This window comes from Saimiri boliviensis, chromosome 12 (assembly GCF_048565385.1).
Source record: "Saimiri boliviensis isolate mSaiBol1 chromosome 12, mSaiBol1.pri, whole genome shotgun sequence".
Lineage (NCBI taxonomy): Eukaryota > Metazoa > Chordata > Mammalia > Primates > Cebidae > Saimiri > Saimiri boliviensis.
Genome location: NC_133460.1, coordinates 90,661,154 through 90,688,119, shown reverse-complemented (window position 1 = coordinate 90,688,119; position 26,966 = coordinate 90,661,154). Strand labels below are relative to the sequence as shown.

Here is a 26,966-nt window from a genome sequence, read left to right as displayed (position 1 = left end):
ATGCTGTCTTGGGAGTGAATTTTAGAGAGAAAAAGTGGCTTAATGATTATAGAGCGGATGTCAAAAAATGCTTATCCTCATCAATAAGAATTGCTGAGGTGACTGCCACACTCCTAGAAAATGTAGATAGTTGAATATATAGGGTACATATCTGGAAATATGATCAATAATAGAGTGTAGGGCTTAGTGAGAGTCATACGCAAAGCAAAAAACTTTCAGTTTACAGACTGGCAGCAACAGGCCTATGCCTGGGACCTTGTTAAAAGTATAGAAACTCAGCCACTATCTCAGATTCTGAGTAAGAATCTGCATTTCTTTCTTTTTTTTTTTTTTTTTTTTTTTTAGACGGAGTTTTGCTCCTCTTGTTACCCACTCTGCTCTGGAGTGCAATGGTGTGATCTCGGCTCACCGCAACCTCCGCCTCCTGAGTTCAGGCAATTCTCCTGCCTCAGCCTCCTGAGTAGCTGGGATTACAGGCACACGCCACCATGCCCAGCTAATTTTTAGTATTTTTAGTAGAGACGGGGTTTCACCATGTTGACCGGGATGGTCTCGATCTCTCGACCTCGTGATCCACCCGCCTCGGCCTCCCAAAGTGCTGGGATTACAGGCTTGAGCCACCGCGCCTGGCGAATCTGCATTTCTTACAAGATCCTTAGATGATTCCTTTGCAGTTAAAGTTTGAAAGCACTTTCAAATATACATCAAGTCTATTAACCAGAGGAAATGATCAATGAAACCAGTGAAGTTACAGTAGTTTAGAGAAACTCTAAGTGTACCACAAAAAATTTAACATGAGTAACAAAGAAAACAAGCAATAGCAGCAAAGTATAATACAACCAAAACAGGATCCAGGAGTGCGCATACACACTTTGAAGACACTCAGCATAGATAAGCTATGAGGGACTAATGGTGTCAATTCAGCTTATGGATGACCAAGTTGAAACTGAGAATAATCCATTTGTGTATGTATTTTCCTGTGCCATTTGGGGAAAACAGCCTAAAAATATTTTTAAAGATGTTACTGGGAAATTACCAACCAGAGATCATTATTTGAGAATCACTAACTAATGTCAAGGCTGAAAAAAAATTATTGTCCCACATGTTGGAAATTATTTTTAAATACATGCCAACGAAGTACTTGATTTTCACCAAAGACAGAGTCAGTCAAAATGCACAAAGCTAGGGTAGAGAAACAAAGCTAGGACAGTTGAGAATACAACACTTTATGATTTATTGGATATACAGAAAAAAATATTGCAACTGTAGTTACTTATTTTATCATATTTAAAATTTATGTTTTTGTTTCTACTTCATAATGTACATAATATTGGTAAAATTTTGTGTTAATATAGTCAATATCAAACATTATAAATATATTATTGAGAGATTCATATTAAAATATTTTACTGATAGAGATATACTTATCACAAAATCATTAAAGCTGAAAACATTTCCTCTAAGAACTTGAAAAAGACAAAAATGCCCACTTTCACCACTCTTAATGAATAGCAGTAGAACTTAACTAAGTGTTTCTCAAAATGTTTCCTAGTTTGTCTGCATTAAGGGCCTAAGACCAAGCTTAATTGGTCAGAATCTCTATGGACAGAATCCATAACTCTGTATTTACTGAAGTGTACCCCAGATGATTCTAGTGCATATAAAAGTTTGGAAACCCATAAGATTCTAGATCTTTACATTAATATAAAGGACAATTTCTTTTGGGGACCAAAAGAATATCACACAATTATTGCAATCTTTATTTCCAGCATTTCCATAACTTTCTGATAAACTATTTTGGAAGGCTATAGCACACCATACTGATTATTGACATCTTGTTTTGGTAGTTTTCAAGTTATCAAGATTTATTGTAGCAGAGGGGTAAATATTGACCTCAGCATTGGCCTATTATTTATCCATTAACTGTGTTTATCTTCTTTGCCTCAGCAGGAGATATTCTGATGTGTCCTTAACTGTGGTCACACTACTTTAACCATCTACCTGAAATATAAGGGAGGAATTGAAAAGCAACAATATTGATGAGGAGAAGAGGCCCCTGGTCAGAGAAAATTGATTCATGTAGTAAGATAAATGGCCCACATTTAAAAAAAAATCAGATGGAGCTTGAATTTTAAGAAAATAGCTTGAATCATAAAACTCAGATACAAAAAGAAAAAGCTCAAGTGCACACAAACACCTACAAGAAAAATCTGAATGTAGAAAATTTTCTTTATGGTGGAAGCATACTGATCTTTACAATAGAGTTCAGTGAATTTTTATGGAATGAATGAATCCATTTTCAAAGGTAATGGTGTCTATTTGTAATAGCCAACACAAGTTTGCAGGGAGGCAGTCCTGTAAGGAGAAACTTTAAAATAAAGGAAAACAGTGCAGATGATGGACCCAGAAGGCCCCTGGCCAAGTCTCCCAGGAAAATAAATAAAGTAGCTCTTTATTTCCAAGTAAATCTGAACAGACTAGTTGGAGGCTTAATGTGAGGATCAATGTGGTGCAGCCTCTGGGGGTGGAGCAGAGCAGGTGGAGTGGAAAGAGGTAGAGATTGAATTTTGGAATTTGGATTTCGGTAACATCACCAAATACCTGGCTTTTCCTCACATACCCTTAGATAAGCTAATTTCATCAAACAACACATAACCCTCCATTCTGAAGAGATAGAAACACTTTCTAGAGGTTTTTGGGTTTTTTTTTTTTTCTTATTCCTTTGCATTTTATTTGGATTTTCTCCAACACTCTAGGCCTTTCTACATGAAAATGAGCAAAGCTGTCTAAATACTCTACAACCTTATTTTTTAAAACAAACGCACTTGAAATCTAGGGTATCTTTCTCAAAGTGTATTGAACACCCAACACGGATAAAGTTTTTATCTGTTTCTGCAATAATATCCCAACATCTATTTGTGACCACGTGGTTTGGCCTCATGGTTCTTGAGAGGCATCTAGGAAATCTGACTTCATTTCTAAATGAAGCTGCCACCCAAGGAGGTCACCTGCATGTGACATGGCAGAAAGGTGCCAGCCTTGCGAACACTCTAGAGCTGCCCTCTGGAATTTTCCCCTGTGGTATTTGGCTAACTTTTGGGGAGCTTCTCGTAATTGTCAGCTTTTAAGAAATATGTTTCTGGCTGTCAAGCCTCAGTACTGCCTAATTTACACAGATAAGGAGTTCTAATAAGATACTTTAGAAAGTCACTTATGCCATAAGGTATTCACATTATCTCAAGACATTTCTATTTGGCTAATAGAAAATGAAAGTGTGGATTAATGCCTTTCGCATACCATTAAAAACGGAAAGGGAGAAGCCTCATTTTGGCCACCAGGGGCCTCCTTTTCCTGTCTGTTCTCTGCTGTCTCAGCTAATTGCTTTTGGTGCTTTCAAAAGCGAAGGATGAGTTTTGACTTCATAGAAAATGAGTTTAAACTGGAAAGTCCATGTGGCCTTCAAATGTTGGATTATTGCCATGGTACGCTGTATTTCACCTTTGATTTAAAGATAGGGAACATGTGGCTTCCTAAAAATGAAAAACTCTTTAGCTGGATTCCCAAAAGGCTAATGAGAGCAGCTGTTAAAGGAGAAATAAAAAGACAGACACCAGAATCCCAAATAAGCAAAATGTAGTGAAATTGTGTTGCCATTACTTCTCTATGAACCCGAGAAACCAGGATGGCAAATATGTCTCTTTCTCTATCTGATGAAGATTAGATATATAATTGTTAAGTGTTCCTGTAAGTATAACTCTTACAGAATGTGAACTTGGTGAAATTGTTATTGTTTTTATTAACTAATATCATTAAGTGATTTAGGCCTGGGCACTGTGCTAATTACCTCAGGTGTATTATTTATTCAATCCTACCAAACTTGTGAGCTAAAAATCAGTATTATTATCCCATTTTAGAGATAAGAAAAATGAAGTCACTAACATAAGTTTTCACTACTAGTGCGTGACGTAGGTGATATTGGAGGTGAAATAGTCTGATTCTTTAGCACAGATCTTAAACTGCATTTAAACAAATAAAGGTTACGAGTAATTAATTTCCTTAAAAAGTGACTTTCTACATGTGACAATGCCTCAACATATCCTCAAACGAAGGATTTCTCAAACAATAGCAAGAGACCTGAATGTTCTGATAATGAAACTGTTGCAGCCTTAACAGGCTCTTTCTGTAAAGCAGATGACAGTGAGTGGCAGCAGCACCCCTATCCACGGAGGCCAGCCACTTCTACATGAAGGCAGGAAGTTCATTCCGTGCCATTAAAATGCTACTCCATAAATATCCCATGGGCATGGAAAGTAAGAACAATGGCATTTAGATGGGGGACGGGGAGGTGAGGGTAAGGCCAACCTGCTCTTTTATAGGAGAAAAAAAAAATAGAATTCTTAACCTGAATTTCTCTTCTTCAGAAGAGACCCTTTTTAGTTGATGGACTCCAAAGACGAGCTTCAGCATGTGAAAATTCATTCTACTTTTCCTAGAACCTAGATGAATGCCTACTCTTTCCCCAGGGACCCGTTTTATGTACTCTGAAGGACTGGAGATTTGTAGACCATCTGCCACAAGAGAAATTTAACTTCCACCAAGATCCACTTTCTTCATTTTCCCATCCTGTAGCCCCTCCTCCTTGCGGCAGCCATCCCAGCAAGACAGAATTGTCACATTGACTTCTCAGTGAAAGAGAAAGGGCTTTGAATTAGGCTGTGAGGAGAAGCATGCCATAAAGCTACCAGCTTAATTAAGCCATTACAGTTTTTAGGGGTTTTTAAATACAGGCAATTTGAATGTATAATTGAGCCGGAGCACAGCCTCGTCCTGTGTTTTCCTTGGTCTGCTCAGAACCAGATTGTGAATGGAAAGCAGCTGGGGTAACATCCTGTGGGGGTGGAGCCAGTTCTTCATTTCTACTGCAGTCTCCACGATGAATTTTTGAATTGCTCTTTCTTCTCTTGGCTTGGCCCAGAAGTGAGGGCCTCGGGCCCTAAAAATGTCAGGTGCAGAGGCCAACCCCAGGGACAATGCTTGCGGGACTGGGAGCCTGTCCTGGGTGATCTCAGGAACATCACTCCACAGATTCTTCTGTAGAAAGGCAACAGAATATGTTTAAGGGAAACATTCTCTTTGGAAAAATGATTCTGAACTTCAGCCTTGAGGTTAAAGAGAGAAAACTAAGGAGAGAGATTGCAACTCAATGTTCTTTAAGTTCGACTAGCAGAAGTAAAGGTCAATTTAAATCTCTCCTTGGGGGAAAAGTGGACATTTGGGGAAAGTACACAATGCCCATCACCTATGCTGTGAATGTAATTCAGCACTCTGCAGACCAGGCAATTTTCCTAGCTTACTCCAACAGGATATAACATTTCGTGTTTAGAGGCACATTCAGTGGATTAGTGTGTATCTTAGATTAACTCCAATTCCCAGCCAATGCACATGCACACAGGTAAACAAATACACATTAACATTGAGATGCTGAAAGAAACTTTGCCGGGTATGAGCTGGTGATAAAACAGAAGTCCTACGTCCCACATCCACCCTTTCAACTGTGGGAAATTTCACTTCTCTACTTAAAACCAATTCAACATCCACATGAGAGAGGTGATATGAGGAAACTGGCTCATAATAGGTCACAAAGTAAAATGTCACCATCAGTAATTTAAGAATACCTGTATATTTCTTTCAGTTCTAGTAATTTTTAACATTAGCATGCTTTTATAGTGATGAAATAGTTTGTTACCAGATCATCCAAATAATCCATTGAACTTGGCATGGGATCACATGTTGAATTTATCAGTGAGGAAAGTGAATCTCAGACAAAGAAATACATATTTTACATATATGTGTATATGTATAATATATATATTATATATTGTCATATATATAAACACCAGAAAATTACTATATATCTACAGAGTAATTATATATGTAAAGTTATTTTATACAACTGACTTATAATTATATATATATGCCCTATAGGTATAGTAATTTCCTGCTGATTAGAACTGAAGTCTTGTATTTCCTCATATAAGGCTAGGTTAATTTGGACTTCAGTTCTACTGTGTTTACAGATGAATTTGTGTACTGGCTTCTCACAAATGTAGACTCCTAGGAAACATTTCTGTAAATTTAGACCATGTGCCCATTTTCCCTATCTCTTTCCTCCTAAATGTTAACTTGATTAAATTCTACATTGTGCAAATTTAGTTATAGGAAAACTTAGATTTGTTAAAATAAAGTGAACCCTACACCATTAAGTGTATTTCAAACAGAATCTTTGGAGAGTTCCTTTAAACAATGCATTCCTCCAGTAAGGTTACATGCTTGGATTAGAAGAAAACTGAAATGGATGCACAGTTTCAAGGGCAAATATCCAGCATTACAGAAAGATAACTAAGCCATTATAAGGTAGCTTTTGGGGTAGGAATGAGTGCCAAATGAGGATGTTGATTCGTCTTATTGAGGCTGAATTCCAAAGAAGTTTTCCCTAAAATATACTTGCGCACAATAGATAAGTAATTTCTTAAAATTGGTCTAGTGTTGGCATTGTTCTTTCCATTTTTATTATTATTTTATTTTTAGAGATAGCTCTTTTTAATGTATACCTTACACAAAATAGGACCTTATAAATACTCACTGGGAGGAACCCTGAAAAGCAAAGTTCCTGTGATAAAATGAAATTCAAAGAAAATACCAGCACAGTGTGAATAGTCAAATCTTAAAAAATGAAATGATTTTTGTGAGCTTCAGCCCCTCCTTTTCTAGTCCCAGGTTTTACCAGTCAAAATTTAGAACCTTTCATTTTCTTCCGCTACCTTGGACCACATGGGAGAACAGCAGTATGTATTTTCAAATGCACAGAGCCAGCTACCCAAGCACCTTCAGTGATGAGCATTGTCCCTTTGAAATGAAGTCACCAAATCCCACAATTCCTGAGACCAGATTGGGATGAGTGATTGCTCCTTAGTGTTATAAATTAGTCCTTGTTTTATCACCAAATACCACTGTTTCAGTTACTCAGAGGGGTGGTTCTCAAACTTTAGGACGCTTCAGGATCCGTAGGAGGGCTTGTTAAAACACAGCTTTCTGGACTCCACTCCCGGAGTTTCTTATTAAGGAGGTCTGGGGTAGCATACAAGATTTAATTTCTAACAAATTCCCAAGTGATGGAGAGTCTGATGCTACTAGTCTCAGATGAGGACCACACTTTGAAGAACTCGCACCTAGAAAACCCAATTGCCTATATGAGATGTACAGTAGCTATTCTAGAGATGTCTTTCAGCAAAAACGCTCAATTCTGACCTCAATGAGGATTTGAGCGGGTGTAATAGGAGGCATGGGCTATGAGCAGGAGGTGAGAAGGTCAAGTGCATTAGATTTCTACTCCATCCATCCTCTAGCTCTAGGGCTAAAAACTAGAGGTACTCTAGGTACCCTGTGGGTTTTTAGGTTATTAAGCTTTTAAAGGATGAAGTCTGCCAGAGTGCACTTTGAAGGCAAGCAGCCAAAAACGGTGAGAGGAAGAAAAAAAAAATGTATGGCCTTAAGGTGCTTACCCAGAAGCTTTGAATTTATCTGATAAACCAGGTCACGACTTGAGGGGAAAGAAATTCCCCTTGTTGAAATAATCAGTTACATTTCCTAACATCTGAGGAGAAGACCCCAGGGAAAAGTAGTTCCCTTTAAACTCCATGGTTTTGTGGGTTGTGTCCCCTCACATGTGTAGCTCTTTGAGACCTTGTAATTAAGAAGAATTGAATCATTTAGGAACAATCTGCATAAGGAATTGAAATGATTGGAAGAATCACATCTGTCAGAAAGGAACTGGTGTTAGGCACATGTAATCATTGCTTGATTCTTAAACTATTGTAAACAGAAATAGAAATGGAGCTCATACATATTACAGAGATCTTTCTGGGCTGAGACTTGAAGGACAAATAGAGCTTTGTCATTGCATTTGTCCATGGTACTCAAGTAATTTGGAAAGATATTCTCGTAGTGTAGTCTTTATGGGAGCATGACTTATTTTTTTTCTCCTTTTTACCTTTTTCAATTTTATGGATACACTCTCAGTTCCCACTATGTGCAAGAAAGCGTATCAGACCCTTTGTTTATTACAAAAATAAGTAGAATGTAGTCTCTACTCTCAAATATGACATGGTTATAGGGTTTGGCTCTCTGACCCCATCCAAATCTCATCGCCAATTGTAATACCCACGTGTGGAGGGAGGGAGGTGATTGGATTACGGAAGCAGTTTTCTCCATCCCGTTCTCGTGATAGTGAGTGAGTTCTCACGAGATCTGATGGTTTTATAAGTGTTTGGAAGTTCCTCCTTTCTTCTTCCGTCTCCTGCTGCCTTGTGGAGGAGGTGTCTGCTTCTTCTTCTGCCATGATTGCGAGTCTTCTGAGGCCTCTCCCGTCACGCAGAACTGTGAGTCAGTTAACCTCTTTTTTATATAAATTACCCAATCTCAGGGAAGTTTCTTACGGAGTGTGAAAAGGGACTAATGCAAATGGTAATGCCTATCAAATTACAAAGTACTGTAGAATGTTATAAACACATGGAGAGAGGTTCGGGAGCTATCATCTGGGAAATGTAAAGGAAGTGTTATCATGCTTTTACAAAAATCCTCCGTTAAGAGAATCACCCTGATTCACCAAGGGCTTCAATGAGACTAGAACCATATATGTTGAAGTCAGTTAAATTAATTATGGACTTTCCATATTGATTCCATCATTAGTAACAGAGCCAGCTGGGCCCAAGAATCAAAAACAGAAAACTAGTTTACTTGTATACGCTTCTTTTAAAAATTAATACCCGTGACCCCGAAATCAGATTCCCACAGACACCCACCCTAATCCCTTAGCCAACCTCTTCAGAGTACAACCTGCTGGATTCTAGTCCCTTAACTTATATATATGGGCTGTATTTATGCACACAGCTTGTTTGGTCCTGCTATTCTTTCTTCCTGTAGATTAGAAATCTCTCTCTCTCTTTTAATTGAGACAGAGTCTTGCTCTGTTGCTCAGGCTGGAGTGCAATGGTACCATCACTTGCTGCGACCTCTGCCTTCCAGGTTCAAGCAATTCTCCTGCCTCAGCCTCCCGAATAGCTGGGATTGCAGGCACCTGCCGCCACACCTGGATAATTTCCATATATTTTTTTTTAAGTAGAGATGGAGTTTCACCATGCTGGCCAGGCTGGTCTTCAACTCCTGATCTCAGGCAACCCACCCACCTCAGCCTTCCAAAGTTCTGGGATTACAGGCGTGAGCCATTGAGCCCTTGCTCAGAATCTCTTTATTATTTTCTTTTTTCTCCTTTCCAGGACATTGCCTCTACTTTTTTCTTGCCAGGCCAGCTGCTAATACAGATTTTCTTTTCTCAGAAACGTAACTTTTTAATTGCTTGCTCATGAGAGCTAAAATGTGCAATCCTGAACAAAGATGTTAAGGGAGAATTGGAGTCCCCTTTCAATTTGTTATAATGTGGAGTCCCTGAAGAGACAAGGATATAGAATGCAAGTGATTACTCCAGCAAACTTTCTGATTGTTTGTTCAAGAGAACTGAGATTTGAAAAAGACTTCAAATAATTGGTGGCATTTAAGATAATTTTAAAACTAATCAGAGTGGGGATATTTGCATAAGCATATGGGTTGATGTGTAGGGTGATGGTTTCTAGGAGTTGAGAGTATTATAATATCTGCCTGATTTACTATCTAAATGACCTGCCACTCAATCTAAGTACAAAATTTCTGTCTTTCCTGCTTGTGTCATTCAATTGGTTCTTTGATCAATTCATTCCATTTTCAATTAGAAATAAGACGTCTTAGTTTCTAACATTCTGCATATGGTTTTCATTTTCTTGCACTGTTATTAGAATTGGACACAATTGTTGTCAATGGCAAATCTTTTTTGTAATGTAGTTGGGATAATTAAAAACCCTTCTGCAGAAAAAAGATTGTATGACACAATTCTGCTTCTCAATTACATTGCTACTGTTGAGAAAATGGGGCAAGTGATTTTCTTTACTGGATTTGGTGACCAATACTATTCTCTGGCTGAACAACTTCCAGTAATTAAGGTTGTTTTCCAAGAACATCCTAATAATCAGCCACAAAAATATCACTGGTGATTCTTGAGTGGTCATTTTGTTGGGGAGCAACTAGAGACAGGCCCTCATCTTAGAGGAAATTTATCCAATGAGTTAATTTGTTATAAGATGTTATTGTATAAAGAAAGATGTCATCTAATGGGAATAGTTCTTGAAAGTTATGTGCCTTGTGCATAACCTTCAGAAATAGAGTTGAGGGGTAGGGTCAGATCCAAAGATATTACTGATCAGTAAGGTTCTTCTCCCTGCCCCAGTCTCATTCTGAGCACTTCATTTTGAGTACTGTGGCACTTTATCAGTAGAATTTATGAGAGAACCCAACTACTCAGAATAATATTGTCTCTACCACTCTAGCCTTCAGGCTTCCATATATACCAGTGAAGAGCTGGGCCTCAGAGGCTTCCATATACACCAGCGAAGAGCTGGGTCTCAGATCTGGATCTCACCTCTCGCCACCCCACCCCACCCTAACCCCACATACATACTTATAACCTCACGTTTACTCTATGTCTGGAAATCCTCAAGTTAATCTCATTATTTCATTTTGTCCCATTTAAGTCAGCCACAGTAAACTCTAGCTTCCCGGTTCATGCCTTAGCACAAGCCACTGTCATTTCACCTAGCTGAGAGTGGTGGCATTCTGAGTGTCTCCCTGCTTTCACCTTAAACTCAGCAGCCAGAGTGATCCTTTTAAAGTGGTTACCTGTACCTCTACTCAAAAACTTCTATGATTTTCCTCTACTTCAATGTAAGATTCATAACATATTTTTCTATTATGTTCAGTGCTAGCTCTACGATGTCTAGAACAACACCTGGCACATAACACATGCTCCAAAAATATTTGTCAGATAAATAAGGAAGGAAGGAACAGTCCTCTCCATTCAATGTTCCCTTCAGCTTCCTTGGTCTTTTTTTATTTATCTTTTTTAGCCCACATAGCTTATTCTAAAAATAAATATAATGCAAATGTAGCAAAAATAAATCATGTAAGATTAACAAAAGTCTTGAACCGTGCTTTACTCTCAACATGTCCCGTAGTAATTGTTTCTTTCGTTATATCTCTTCCCAAGTCATACCTCTATATCAAACAAATTCTTAATGTTGTTACCACTTGTATTGGTTTCCTGTGGCTGCCATAGCAAATTATCACAAACTGGTGGCTTAAAACAACAGAAACCCATTCGTAGCCTTGAGGCCAGAAATTTGAAATCAGGATGCTGCGCTCCTTCTGGGGCTCTAAAGGAGGCTGCCTGCTTTACCTCTTGCAGTTTATGGTGGTTGCTAGCTTTCTTGGCTTACAGCCACATCTCTCTGCTATGTCTTCACATTGACTTCTGTTATATGTGTTTGTTATTCTTTGCCTGTCTCTTTTCCCAGATTTATTGAGGTATAACTGACAAATACAATTGTATGTATTTAAGGTATACAGTGTATACATATGCATTGTGAAATGATTAACACTATCAAATTAACAATTCTATAACCTCATGTAGTTACCATGCGTGTGTATGTGGTGAGAACACTTAAGATCTAATCTCTTGGGAAATTTCAAGTATATGGTACAGAATTATTTACTATAGTCACCAGGCTATGTGTTAGATTCCTAGAACTTGTTTCTCTTATAACTGAAAGTTTGTACCCTCTTTCTGTCCCTTATAAGGACACTTTTCATCAGATTTACGGTCTACCCAGATAATCCAGGGTGAACTCATTTTAAGATCCTTAACTTAATAACATCTGTAAAGGCTTTCTCCAAGTAAGATCACATTCACAGGTTTCAAGGATTTGATGTGGATGTATCTTTTGGAGAGGGTCAGCATTGAAGCCACTACACCAGTGTTGAGTTCCTACAGCGACATAAATCTGAACTACTGCTGTCATTAAAATTCTTCAGTAGTTCTCCATTACCTAAGGAGTCCAGGCTCCTCTGCATGTCACAAAAAGCATTTACATCCGATCCTTTCCTAATCCTCCAGGAAAATAGGTTTCACGTTGGCAGACGGTCTACCATGGCCACTCCATTCCAATGATGTGCAGAGAGAAAGTAGGGGAGGAGGTATCCTTGGGAAAACGGGACAGCCTGCTTGTCAAGCAGCTAGAGGTACAGAGTATTGAGATTTGGTATGTTTGTAACTGTGACCACCTGAATTTGCTGGTGGGGCAGATGAGGGATCATAGAGATTAGTTTGCACTTGTATTTTTCATCAGGTGAGACATTAACGAATTGAAAGTAATAAATTATTAATATGTTTTGTTGAATGAAGTGAACGGATACAAGCATTGAATTTCTGATTGAATAACTCAGACTCTCCTTTACTCACTAAATGTTTGCCTTTGTGTTTCTCTCCCTAGCTGAGGTCCTTTTCTATACATTTGCTTTTGAATTTCTCTTTTAAAAGGGTGTACTTGTTTATGTCTCATTTAATTTTTCCAAAAAGTAGCACATCCTCCCTGCTCTTCTCTATTGTTCAGAAGTTGTGTCAGTGCAGGGTGATAGAAGTGACGCCAAATTGATAAGTGATAAAGTGTGAAGTGTGAAATTCGCATGTATTTTCCCTCTTCTCTCTCTCTTCTAATGCATTAAAGGTAGTAGTCTGAATCAAGCCTCTGTGCTTGTTTACTCCTTTCTGACAGAATTAGCTGGGGCAGTTGAGTCTCTCTGATTTATTGCTGAGTCTCGTCACTATCCATTGCTTTCAGGCATTTTTTTTTTCATTCTCTTCAAAAATTAAAATTGCCCAGAGATCTCCTCCATGGTTATTCTGTTTGACAAATTCATCAGAAGATACAGAGCATGGCTTAGAGTAGATTATATTTATCCTGATGTATTCGTGACACAACAGCATCCAGATTATATGGAATTGTTCTGAGATGGTGAGAGATTAAACCCCAGAAGGAAGCAGAAAAGTGGCTGAGTACCAAGGGCAAACGGTGGGGTGGGCTGCCCCAGTGCAGGCAATAATGGGGTGGGAGACATTGTCTTTGGAGAATATAAAAATAACGATAAAACCAAATAATGTAAGTCTACTCTGAGCCAATGATTCTAAACAACATCAGTTATAAAATACTTCTCCCCAGGGCAAAATATTGTATTGGTCTAAGTTCTAAACAATTATTCCACTTTTGGCTGTATTAAAATAAATAAATAAATAAATAAATAAATAAATAAATTTGTATAACATCCAAATTAACATATGTTTAGCACTTATTATTTAATAAACATTGCATTCTACATGGAGAGTAACTCTGCTACCCCGCACACATTAGTTCTGTGTTTGACATTCATGAGAAGTATTTATTATTACTGCAGGCACCGTTTATCTCTAAGGTCTCCAACACATATTTTTTCATTTAAAAAGTAGATTCAAAATAAGAATAACACAGTGAGTATAAAGATATAGAACCTGAGCTATGTGATTCTATCATTCTATTTGACCACCTGACATCTTTTGTGTTGAAATCTTTTCAAATAAAGTCACTTTTTAAATCCACTGGCATCAATCCATAAGAAACATTTATAGAAAGTATGGCAATTTCTGGAATATATTGTGAAAAGGAATTTATATAACTCTGACAAACGCATACTTAGGTTTAAGACATTTCCTAATTATTTGCACATCGTTTGCTTCATGTGAAATAAACTTCTGAAATTAAAATTAATAAAATGTGGTCCTCAACAGAGAAAACAGATTTAGATAGATTGACAAATCTGCCTATACTGTCTACAAAACAAGAATATGTTAAAAAAAAGATACATTTTGATGGGATTATTTAATAATTTGCAGAAGATAGGTATAAAAACAAAATATCGTGTTATTCATTATCGTAACTAACCAATATGTAACTATATGATTTCTCCCTTTTTTCAAACCATATATAATGTGCCTAAAATTGGTTATTACCCTTTTTAACACCGTAGTATTTTAATTTTTAACTATGATGATATATATAATATATATAAATATATATGTGTATATATATGTGTGTGTGTTCATATACATACATATGAATTGTAATAAAAGGAGAATTCAGTTTGTGTTTTCCTCCCCAATTCTCGCTATTATTTTTGGATAATCTTTTTATTTCATAAATAGTATTGAAAATAAATCAATTGTTGTATGAAGAAAGATGTTAAATTGTTTTGGCTGTCAACTATGCTGGGTACCACTTAAGCAGTAAAGTTAAGTTGGTGGCTAAAACGTTGAGCTGGCAAGGTACAGGTTTAAGGGAATGTCAGTGAACAAAGAGGGAGCTATGAGAATATTCCAGCCCAAATTCAGTAAGGAATAGCCAAAAAGTGTGCTATGGCAGGATCTTTCATTTCAAGTCCCAGCTTAAAAACCAGTTATTTCCTCCCAGACACTTTCTACTTGGTGATGTCATACCACTTCCTTTTGCAATGCATAACTCTTGGGAATCTTGTTCCAATAACCAACTGGCTTTAGGCTGGTCACCTGCAGATGTATTGGTTCTAATTTTTTAAGGTGATAGAAGTCATTTGGTAAATAGAAAGCATTTTGTGAACAGATATTTAAAATTAATGGAGCATTTAACTTTCAATCAAAATGAAATAATTTTTTTAAAAAGCTAAGAGAAAACCCTGGAAGATATTTTTAAAACAAATTATAACTGTGTCTGTGTAAATAGTCAATAGTTTCTATCCCATAGAGAATTGCATTCTATATTCCAGCGAGGTGGGGCTGGTTTATCTAATGCCTGCTTTCAGGGCCTGGAGGTATTCCCATAGAGGGCCTATGTGTAGTGGGAGAGACACTGAAGACATCCAGTTTCTACCTCAGAGATTACTGAGCTACTTCAAAAATAATCCTAATACTTGGCTGGCTTTTAGAAGAGCCAATGAGTCTAAACAAACAGGCCTGTCAGCATCTGGGAGGAAGTGGCTGAATGAATTTGCTAAGCCCATAAAACAAGTAAATCTTTGCTTAAGACTTGTACATGCCATTAATTAAACATTTTTATTGTGTGGTTGGTTAGAAAAAAAAAGAAAACAATAAGAACCACCTTCCATTATGTGAGCACGTCTATTAATAATGAATGGATTGCCCAATTTCAAATCAATGTCAACAAATCTCTGCTGGATCCTGCAGAAATGCAGTGCCCTTTTTACTGTCTGTCATTAAAAGAAAAGGGCTTTAACATTTTCCTAAAAAACACAAACAAGAAGAGGGAATGTAGGGGCTAGAAAGGACTGATTAAAAGGCAAACCACTGGTGCACTTTTTTAAGTCTGAAAAATGTACTTAGGCTCCAGATACAGAGCTTGACTCCGCACTTCTGTCAAGTCCCAAGTCTGTTTCAGGCATTACATAAAATACCTGAAGCATATTTCGTGAGGACAAAAATTAGGTTAGGTAGTTCTCAGTTATATACCTTATTACTTATTATCACAACCATTGCTTACCCAAGTCTTGCTCTTGACAGATGCTTAGCAATAATTCTAATAACCAGTAAGTATTTATATTCACCACGTACCATGCATTGCACTGAACACTTTAAATAATTTGTCTTACTTAGTTCTCCCAACGACACTATAAATTAGGCAGGATTATCATGCCACTTTAACAATCCGCAAAAAAAAAAAAAAAAAAAAAAAAAAAAAAAAAAAAAAAAAACATTGCTTTATAAACTTGTACCAATTAAGATAACACCTACACTTAGCAGGTTGACTCAGGATTCACAAACAGGCTTATGTGACTCAAAAGACATCTATATTTTGCCTCCATTTACTATACAAAGTCAATAAGCCTTTCTTCCACTGCTTCCTTTTGACTACCCCAGCTGCCCATGACTTCCCACAGTGATATTTTTTTACTTGAGTCAGTTCTTCTATGTTCCTTCAGCTTTCTCTCTCCTTGTGGAACCCAGAACAAACATCTTTATTTATAACCTGTGGCTTGGAAATTGTCTATAAAAAGGCAGTCTTAGACTACCAGATAAACAAGTCTATACTATAGTACCCCTCTAAATCCCAAGTGGACGTCTGAAACTAAGGATAATGCTGAACCCTGTATACATTGTGTTTTTTCCCATATAATAACAGGCAGGTAGCGTATATAGCGTGAATACACTAAAGGGATGATTCATGCCGGGGTAGGATGGCACAAGATTTCATCGTGATACTCAGAATGACATGCAATATAAAACTTACTGTTTTCTCTGGAATTTTTCACTCGATTTTTTTTTCAGACTGAATCCTCAGCAAAACCATGGGTAAGGGGGGACTACTGCATTCTGTTAATGCCAGCTAGCTGATGTGGATAGATGGTACCAAGAAGTTTCTTAAAGGGATCTTCTTCGCATGGTCCTCACTGATGTCACCTCTATCCAGTTAGGGATTCTTCTGGTACAAGTTGAATAATTTAAGACAGCTTAACGAGGATAACTTAATGCAACATGGCATGCGAATTCTCTCTTTAAATCTGTAGTTTTAACTCAGATATATCATAGTATTATTACTAAAACACTAGGATGTTTTTATTGGAATATAACATTTTCATGAACGCTTACTATACACTAGTGAGCACTTTACATGAATTAAATTATCTGATCCTTTTAATAACCTTATAAAGTTGGTCCTATTATCTTTTTTAGTATATAGCTAAGTATGCGAGATGCAGAGACAAGGCCAGGCTGTAGTGCATGCTGCAGCGAGTACCTTAAGGAATGAGATATTCTTTCTCCCGGCTGTTGGAAATACCTGTGACTGCTCAGTGCTGGGCCTGTCTTTGAGCACTGTCTTCAATGTAGACATCATCTATCTCAAAGTCACATCCCGTCCTCCGTGGTAGCCTTTAGCCAATACCTTGTTGCTAGGGGCTATGTAAGTCTGCCCCCTACCTTAAAAGATGCAACTGTGAAGATCCATCCCAGCTCCAGAGCTCCCAGTGGGACTGGCTGAGGCCTTGGTTGCAAATGCATTATAACACAACTCCTGTTTCTGTCCAGTCTTCCTGCCTTCATGCTCTATAGGTGCTGTTCCTAGGGGTACTCCTTAGTAAACTTCCTTGCCAATTTCCTTCCTAGAGTCTATTTCTGAGAAATCAATCTGAGACAGTTGTTAGCAGAAATGGCCCAAGGAGAAAAACTCGAAAATGAGCTTTAGAGCTAGATTCTCCATCCTAGTAGAAATAAAAAGCCCTGGTGTTACATGGAGCAGTTAAATTAATAAAGCCTAGTATGGGCTGGGTGTGGTGACTCACGCCTGTAATTCCAGCACTTTGGGTGGCTGAGGTGGGTAGATCACCTGAGGTTAGGAGCTGAGACCAGCCTGCCCAACATGGTAAACCCTGTCTCGACTAAAAATACAAAACTTAGCTGAGCATTGTGGCACATACCTGTCGTCCCAGCTCAGCTACTCAGGAGGCTGAGGCAGGAGAGTTGCTTGAGCCTGGGAGGTGGAGGTTGCAGTGAGCCAAGATCATGCTGTTGCACTCCAGCCTGGGCAATAGAGTGAGGCTGTCTCAAAAATAAAAATAAATAAATCCTAGTATGCTATCGTGATGCAATTATGACATTTTCAAAGTAATGAATTGGAACTGGAAATTGGTAGAAGAGAATGCTGGTAGGAGCAATATGAGAAATATCTGGTAAATACCAATTTTAATGAGAAGAGAATCTGATGGGTTTTGCTCCGTGCCAACACTGTATTGGAGAAAGACAATAAAAGATTAAGCATGGTTAATCACCAACTGAAAGTAAAGTGTGAGAGGTCCTCACTGGCAACAAATAAGAAGACTTACCACCTGAGTCTGAAGGCAGGAAACGTTGAGGCTCTTAGTCAGGAATTAATTTTAAGAGTAGAAAAAGTTAAGTTCTCAGACTTAGCTAGTATTCTGTGCAAAGGTAAGGAACAGGTCCCTGGACCGACTTGGGAAGGAGTAGGACCCTGAGACTTGGCATAGGGACATCTGAGTCTGTGCACTCAAAAGCCTTGATGTGTTGGATCCCTCTAAACTCTCTTTATTTGCAGAAGTGGGTCATTTTTCCCTGTTGTAGCCCAAACCTCATCTCTTTCTTAAAATTTAGAGACTACTGCCTTGCCACAACCTCTTTTCCTGGCCATTAGACCAAAAACTAGGGTCAAATCTACATAACCTGTACAGAAAACTGTTGGATCTTCTAAAGGAGAAAAGAAACTATAGCTGGAAGAAGCAACAGAATATAGACAACATGCAGATAAAAGCCAGGTAACAATGTATGAGATGGGATTCTGATGGTATTGGATCACTGAGAGCAGAACATAGAGTAGGTAACTGAGGGCATGAGCACCCTCCTACAGTATGGAATTTAATACCTTGTAAGGGCCCCAAAAGATGGTGCTAACATGTCTTAGGATGACTCCTGGAAGCTTTTTGAAAGTGCTACAGAAATTTCATGCCTGGCAGGGTAGGTGCTGGAATAAAGAATCAAAAGACAGAGAAATCCTATGCTATGATAGATATGTTTTTAAGACTAAAAAATATACCAGCTGAGTGGTTCAGCAGGAGGGCCCCGAGTATACTCCATTTACCAATATATTAAAGAATATGCTGGGGAGAGGAACACCAGTATCATTGAAAAGCTCAGTGATGGCTGTCCTTTGTAGGCACGAATGACAGTGAAAGATGTTATACAGCTGGTTTCAGTGATGGCAACAAGTATAATAGAATCTTGAAAAAAATAGAAGCCCATTGGTAGAACTTTCTTTAAAAGCAAAGTGTATACATTATTGTAATGAATTTATGAATCTGCTCGAGCTGCTAAAACAGAATACTGTATAGACTGAGTTTTCTGCTTAAATATCATAAATTTCTTTTTTCACAGTTCTGGATATTGTGAAATCTTGGACGGTCCAAGGCTAAGATGCTAGCAGTGTTGGTGTCTAGTGAGACTGCTCTTCCTCTCTTGCAGGCAGCCACCTTCTTGCTATGTCCTCACATGGATTTTCTTTTGTGTGCATGCAGGGGGAGGGAGATACAGGTGGAGAGAGAGAGAGAGACAGAGAGAGAGAGAGAGAGAGCGAGAGCGAGAGAGAACTCTCTTGTTTCTTCTTATAAAACACCAGTTCTGGCTGGGCACAGTGGATCATACCTGTAATCCCAGCACTTTGGGAGGCTGAGCGGGAGGATTATGAGGTCAAGAGATCGAGACCATCCTGGCCAACATGGTAAAACCCCATGTCTACTAAAAATACAAAAATTAGCTGGACACAGTGGTGCATGCCTGTAGTCCCAGCTACTCAGGAGGCTGAGGCAGGAGAATTGCCTGAACCTAGAGGTGGAGGTTGCAGTGAGTCAAGATCATGTCACTGCACTTCTGCCTGGCAACACAGCAAGATTCTGTCTCTGAGGTGATGGTGAGGAGGTGGGAATGAGGGGGCAAGACACCGGTCCTATCAGATTAAGCCCTCACCCTTATTACCTCATTTAACCTGATTTACCATTTTCCTTTCTCCAAGTAGTCACATTGGGGGTTAGGGATTCAATAGACACATTTGGGGGAATACAATTCAGCCCATGCAATAAACATTTGGGCCAGTAGTGTTATGGTCTAATCTTCTGAAAGCTATGAGAAGAGTAAATAGTGCATGGCTTCCTGGTAAGCCTTCTTCATGTTTTGGGGGTAAAATATTTCATACTTGAAAATACTATTCTGGCAAAAGAATAACAGCTTTGACTTGGATCCAGAATAAAAAGGCTCTGAGACAGGTTTAGGCTATGGTGCAAGTAGTTCTTCCACTTGGGCCATAAATTCAGAAAATCCTATAGTATTGGAAATATACATGGCAGAAAAAGATGTCTTAGTCTCTTTGAACTGCTATAACAAAACATCTTATACTGGATAATTTATAAACAACAAAAATTTACTTCTCATGGTTCTGGAGGCTAGGAAGCCCACAATGAAGGTACCAGTAGATTCCATGTCTGACATGGGCCTGATACTCATAGATGACACTTCCTCTGTGTTCTCACATGGTGGAAGGAGCAAGACAGCTCCCTTCAACCTCTTTTATAAGGGTATCAAGTTCCATTCATGAAGGAAGAGTCTTTAAGGCTTAATCACTTCCCAAATGGCTTCACCTCTTAATACAATCACATTGAGTATTAGGTTCCAACGTATAAATTTTGGTGGGACACTGACATTCAGAACTTAGCATCTATCATGTAGAATTTTAAGGAAGCTCTAAAAATGGACAACATAGGGTTGTAGAGCACCACAGGGGTTCTGGAGCAAGGCTGTGCCATCTGCAGTAGAAAATTACACATTTGAAAGGTAACTCCTGTTGTGTTACTGGGTCCCGATAGCTACAGAACTCTTGACAAACAGGGCTGGTATTAATCATGTCTCCATAATAACTTATCATGAGTTGGGTGTGAGCCTACCCACCTATATTCATAAGATATAAGTAATATATTTGGGAGAATAAGCAAGTTTGCACATACAGGTGGTCCAGATTCCATATCAATCTCCATAGTTCAATGGGTTCCTCTCTTTGGTTCACCCCTATGGCCACAGTCTGAGAGGAGTCACTGATGACCAGTTGACAGGAACAAAGCCAAGTTTCATTCACAAAATTAAGTCTCATTTTACTCACTTGATGTGTGAGTGTAAACCATAAGTAGATTGCTGGTGCACACAGCCATTGTGGGAAGTGGCCCTAATAGGCAGCAGTGAGGTGACATACTCCCAGTGGGCCAAAGTTTTGGCCAGTGTACTTTATTGTTCTCCTGGGATGGACAGAGAAGTGGCCTGGGGGAAAATATCTACAGACTCACAGATAATGACATACGGGTTGGCTAGTTGCTTAGGACCTTGCAGATGAAGGAATGGAAGATTGGGAACCGTGAACCCAGTTAAAAGGACTGTAGTGAACCTCTGACAGCAGGCATGAAATGTAAAGATCTTGATATTACATGTGAATGCCAATGCCAACCAGAGGGCATCTATCACACAGGAGTCACCGAACAACAAAGCAGGCAGAAGGATTTGGCCAGATGATATCAATCAGTCTCTATAACTGGCTGCTCCTGGGCTTTGTTTGTTAACAAACAAAGTTGCCATGGTGGAAGGAATAGAGGGTATGCGTATGCGTAAACTCACACAGCATTTTACTCATCAAGCATGATTAGCTACTATAAATGCCAAGTGTTTATTTGTTCATCAACAGAAACCAATAATGAGTTCCCAGCGTGGGACTATCTCTCAAGGCCAGTCAGCCACTTTTGACAAGTTAATTACATTGGACCTTTTTTATTCTGGAAACAGCAAGAATTTATCTTGACTAGAATAAAGATATAAACTGAGTATGGATTTGCATTGGCTGCTCACAGGGCCTCAACAGGTACCACAATCTTTAGGATTACAGAGAGTATCATCCAGTGACACAGGACCCTGCGTTCCATCACCTCAGGCCAAGAATCCCTCTTTACAATAAAGAAGATGTGACAACTGGACGATGACCATGGACTTACCGGTCTTATCTCATGCTACACCTTTGACAAGCAGTTGGGATACCTTTACAAGGCACAGCTGATGTGCACATGTGGCGATAAAGCACTATCATCAAAGACGCAGAGTACACACGAAATCAACAACTATTCAATAGCTGTCTTCAATACATAGAGTGCATTAGTCTCAAAATTAAGGAGTAAAATTGGAGTAGTGCTCTTTACTGTTGTTCCAGGTGATACCTTTGGATTCTCCATGCACATTTGCTTCCCATGCACGTAAGTCTGGACTTTCAGGTTGACAGACCCTACTTTCCAGAAAGAAGTACTGTCAACAGGGAACAGAAAAGTGTCTCCATACACTTTCATGGTTTCTGCCATCTTACTTTGGTCTTTCATGTCAAGTGCCTAGCAGGAAAAGGAAGGGTAACTGATTGTGGTCATTTACCTGAGACAGCATAGCTGTTATTCAATGGGGACAGGAAAGAGTATGCTTAGCATCCAGGTCATCCTCCAGAGTGTCTCTAGCTAATATTTTTTTTCCTTTTATGTTCAGGGGTACAAGCACAGGTTTAATAAATTTGTGTCATTGAGGTTTGTTGTTTTTGATCGTGAACATGCAAGAGCAGTGGCCATGGCCTGAGAAAAGCAGGATGACCAGAGGTTCAGATCACTTATCTGATAAAGGTATAGTCACCCCACCAAGTTAACTCCTGATGCCAACAGCAATGCTAGCTGAGGGTGCTGAAAATTGAGAATGGGCAGTGGGAGAGAGCCATGGTGAGTTTCAATTGTGGCTTTTAGTTTAGCTGCAACATTTGGGGCTACAGTTTGTTTCAATAAACTGTCTTTCCCATTTGCCTAGTAAAAAAGAACAATAGAATCCTAACGATGCTATTCACAGAACATACATGAAACAATTGGATCTCAATGGCATCAGCGGTAGACCATAAAGGATGTTTTGTGCAGCGAGAGTCCTCCTTCAAGACTGTGGTACTCTTTCCCTTAGCTGTTGGAAGCATTGGTCTCTTAGCTGCAAAAAGATCACTTAGCCCAAATTGTTCACCTCTCCAGAAATGGCCTGAATCTAATGACAGGTCGGTATAGAGAAATGAGGACCAGGCACACCCACTTCGTGGGTAATTCCAGAACGTCATCCTAACTTTAGAACAAGTTGTGGGACCCTTTCCTGTGCCTACATCTGATGAATTCAACTCCTCTTTTGACCTCACCCTACTGTTTCACTCCTCTACAGATGATTTAAGAGCACTCCCCAATAACTCTGTGCAAACATGTTTGTATCAGAGTCTTATTCCCAGGAAATCTATTTAAAATAGTGGCAGAGACACAATGGTCAATTGTGGCCCAGGCCACAGTTGAATCCAGAATCCAGAGCCGCCTGAGTAGCCAGGCTAATCTCTTCTCTTTTCCTATTTTCTCTTCATTTTTGGCTACCACATCACTCTTAAGACATTCTTTTGATGGTTAGTGGTATGCTACTTGTGGTTTATCTTCCTCTGATCCTGCCCGCAGGTTGCACTGAATCTCAAAGCCTGTTGTACAAAACATTTAACCGGGGAGAATAAGGAATATTATACCTTCCATCTGAGGCCCCTGAGCTAATTGCAGAGCTGTTCTGTATATCATGGCAGTAGACAGCACCCCTCTCTCTATCTGGCTAATCTACTGCCAGGATCTTTGATCGAACAGTTATGGACAGGTTTATGCAGCTATGGTATCACCATTAGACAGTGTCTCAAAGGGTGCCAGTGATTGGTGATGGGATCTTCGCATGTGAGAGGCACATGCTCAGTGCTGACATTGAGGATGCATACGTATCTGAGAGTTGAAGCTCTTCTTCGCACATAGACACATTAGGGGTCTGGGCCTGCATCACCTCCTCCTCTGATGGCTTTGGGAATGGTGCGGTAGAAAAACAAACTAGGGCCTGAAGTTGAAAGGACTGATTCCACCTGCATATTCTTCCCCTAAGACCTTGGGCAAGTGGCTTTGACCTGCCATGCCTCATTTTTATGTCTTCTACTTTGGTGATATAGAACAAAAAGTACCTCCTGAGTTTTTGGGTCGCTGGCACCCACCTTGTCAGTGCCCTGTTCTCCACCTCTTTGAAAAAGACCATGAAGGCAGCTTCAAGACAGGTTGAGGCATAAATGTTCCCAGCCACGGTGCAGACTTCTCCAGACCCCAAGCCTCCCGTGGGAGCATATGTCCTCCTGCGTAAGGTAGAGTCAGGAACTGACCTAGGGGTAGGAGATGGTAAGGTCCTTGTAGTAAGTGCTTACGTGTCTGAAGCATTAGTGGGAGGAGGTAGCATAGAAGAGTCAGCAAAAGATCCCTTCTATCATGTTAAAAAGGGAGGGGTGTGTGTGTGTGTGTGTGTGTGTAAGTCAGAGGGCAAAGTAGTTTTTTTAATATCCACTAATATTTTATTCCAGAGTGCTTCTTTAATATTTTCGTGAGGATTTCTTTCTGACACATTTTTATATCCTCAAGCTCCACTTACCTAGGCGTTTTTTTTTTGAGCCCTTAAGGAAAACAAAACAAAATCCTTCAAGATTCAGGTGCTATGTTATTATTTTATTTTCGACCATTAGATCTCCTCACCCTTTTTCTCTCAACCATGACTAGAATTTCTACGTGTTAATATTTGAGAGCACAGAATATTTGCATTACTGTTCTGTTCTCATCCACTATTCCTCTGTTCCAGCCCATCTGACTTCAGAAGGAGTGATCACTGCCCACATATGGGCGATAATACAGAACTCCTTATTCTTGAGTTCTCCAACCAGTTCAATCATAGGCTCTTACAATTCTGTAACTGCAGTTTCCTGATGTAGTTGGCCACTAAAGCAATGAACAGTTCAGTTATTAAATACCAAAAGGGAATGGTAGAAATGGACAAGTTATTCCATCAAATAATGAAGACCTCTGGTTAATACATAATTAAGAGGAGTATTTGTTAATTGTAGATTCATTCTCATCTCCCTTCCTACCTGTTTCTACCACCTGCTCACCAACAAGCCTCTTCCTTCCTCCGGTTCTTTCCTTTGCCCTAAATTCTATTCTAAAAACGGTGCTCAAATTAACTAGAGCTCAGATGTTAATAAACCCATAAGTCAGGAATACATTTAGCTTACTTCTCCCTGCTTAGAGGCATAACACAATTACCAACTTACTAGAGCTAATGGACGATTCTTCCCATGAGGAAGAGATGTAATAAAAATTTCTAGCTAGTTTTTTTTTTTTTTTTTGCAAGATAGAAATGAGCAAGTGTCTTATTACAGCCACATGTACAGAACCTTATTCTCCCTAACACACTGACTATCTTCATGTGTACCTGGTATGGTGCTGAGATCTAACTGACAGTAATGGACAGACCTGAAATTCAAAGCCAGATCTGTTTGACCCCAAATACTATGGTCTCTTCCAGATTATGAATCAGCTCACTAGCTTCTAAACTCATTTAAAGTAGGGTTCCTAGGTGCTTTTGCTCATGGTTTTGTCTTCAGCACCAAACTCAGTGCCTGACACCCAGGAGACCTAGTCAATGAATAAATGCTTCTGAATATGAGTCATCTCCTAGCGGGGACACAGTGACATTCCATTGACATACACCAAAATCATTAACAACAACTATGTCTTTATATTCAGTAAATGCGTAACAAAGAAACCCTGCTTTGTGACAGGGAAAACAAAGCAAGCCACCTGAAAGCCGTGGTAGACTCTGTTGCCAAGTACCCCAGCATCCTTGCAGCTAGGAAAATGAAAATTTATTGGCGTAAAATGTTGAGAAGCCATGGATGGATTTGAGTATCTTCCCTCTAGGTATATATTTGGCTCGTTTCATCAGGGATCACAAAGATTTTTGACATTACGTGACCAAAAAATAGGGTTTTCTGAACATACGATATGCAGAATAGCAATACTGTTTCATGACAGATAGTAGAGCAAAATGAGTGAGTTATGCAGATTGTAAAAGAAATACAATTAAATCAATTAGTTTCTGTCTAATTTATTCTGGCTCACTACTCACAGAGTCTACACAGGTGAGTACAAAAGACAGAAACCATTCTCACTCTGAACTGGCCAACAACGATCTTGAGAAGTGAGTGATGCAGCATGCATGAATACACTTCACCACAAGAGCACTATGCACACAAAGAAATAAACATTTCAAACACCAGACAAGGAAGTTGTTTCAAAGCCTTCACATTATTAAAGTAGGAAATCTCACCAATCAGAAAATTAAATAAACATCAAATAACAAATTCCTTACCTTGTGACTTGAATGTTGTTTTTCACTACAGAGTAAACTGATTTCAGGTTGGGAACTAGGTGGCCTGCCCTACATGAAGGTAAAATAAAGCAGAAGAAAGTTAATGATTAAACCACATTGGAGAGAAACACACACACACATACACATACACACACACACTCACACACACACAAACTGCGGCCCTAGCTGGCTGTAGAGAAATTTTCAAAATGTTTTCAACATCTGAATTAAAATTCTGTCGACGTACACATGGTGACCTCAGATATGGTTGTCAGGAGAGTTTGGGGCCAGATAAGGTAGGCAACTCTTCTCTCGCCAAAGCTTAGAAATAACCTGAAGTCTTACTGAACTGATGCTTCACTTCTCATGGGTTCTGTTTTTGTTTTTACTCAACATTTATTACTTAAAACTACATCTTCTGTCCCAAAGGACTATGACCTGTTTGAAAACTATGTCCATGTTAAAATCATTTTTGTGATGAAAATTGTTTGAGTAAAATTAAAAGAAATTTTCTCTCAGAAGGGATGTAATTCCAAGCCAACATGCTGATGAATTGGAATAACAGAAGTATAGAATATAAGTTTTGGAAGTGTTAAAAGAAAAACTTCAGACAAACTAAATTTAGCAGAGCTTATTTGAGCAAAGAAGATTCATAAATTCAGCAGCACTCAGAACCAAGAGAGGTTCAGAGAGCTTCACCCAGCATGTGAGCAGGCAGTATTGACAGACTGAAAAAGGAAGTGATATGCAGAAACAGCTCGATTGGTTGTAGCTTAGCATTGGCCCTGTTCAGACAGGTCTGAGCAGTTTGCAGCCCGTGATTGTCTGAAAGTTCAGCTGCTGAGATTGGCTGAAACTCTGTTCCTTTTTACAAGAATGTACCCTCAAGTTAGGTCGCAGTTTGTTTACATGTTACACTAGGTTACCATTTGCTACGTATGGAGGCAGCTTTTGGTCAAACAATTTAATTTAGCAGAAGGAAATGTGAACACTCTAACTCCTTCTTTAAGTAGGAATCCTCTTTGGACATGCTTCCAATTTACATGTAGCCTTCCATTTCTTTAGTCCCTTCTGTGGCTAGAATGTGAATGACCCCTCTACT

The 26,966-nt window shown here is 39.0% G+C and overlaps 1 long non-coding RNA gene across 1 annotated transcript; it reads right to left on the bottom strand.

Moving 5' to 3' along the window:
- Positions 1-1,491: 1,491 nt before the first annotated feature.
- On the bottom strand, positions 1,492-26,008 carry LOC104650458 (uncharacterized). Its single transcript, XR_744089.3, has 3 exons — positions 25,865-26,008; positions 23,667-23,828; positions 1,492-5,091 (listed from the first exon to the last, which is right to left on the bottom strand). It is a non-coding gene; the product is annotated as an uncharacterized LOC104650458 (long non-coding RNA).
- Positions 26,009-26,966: the final 958 nt, after the last annotated feature.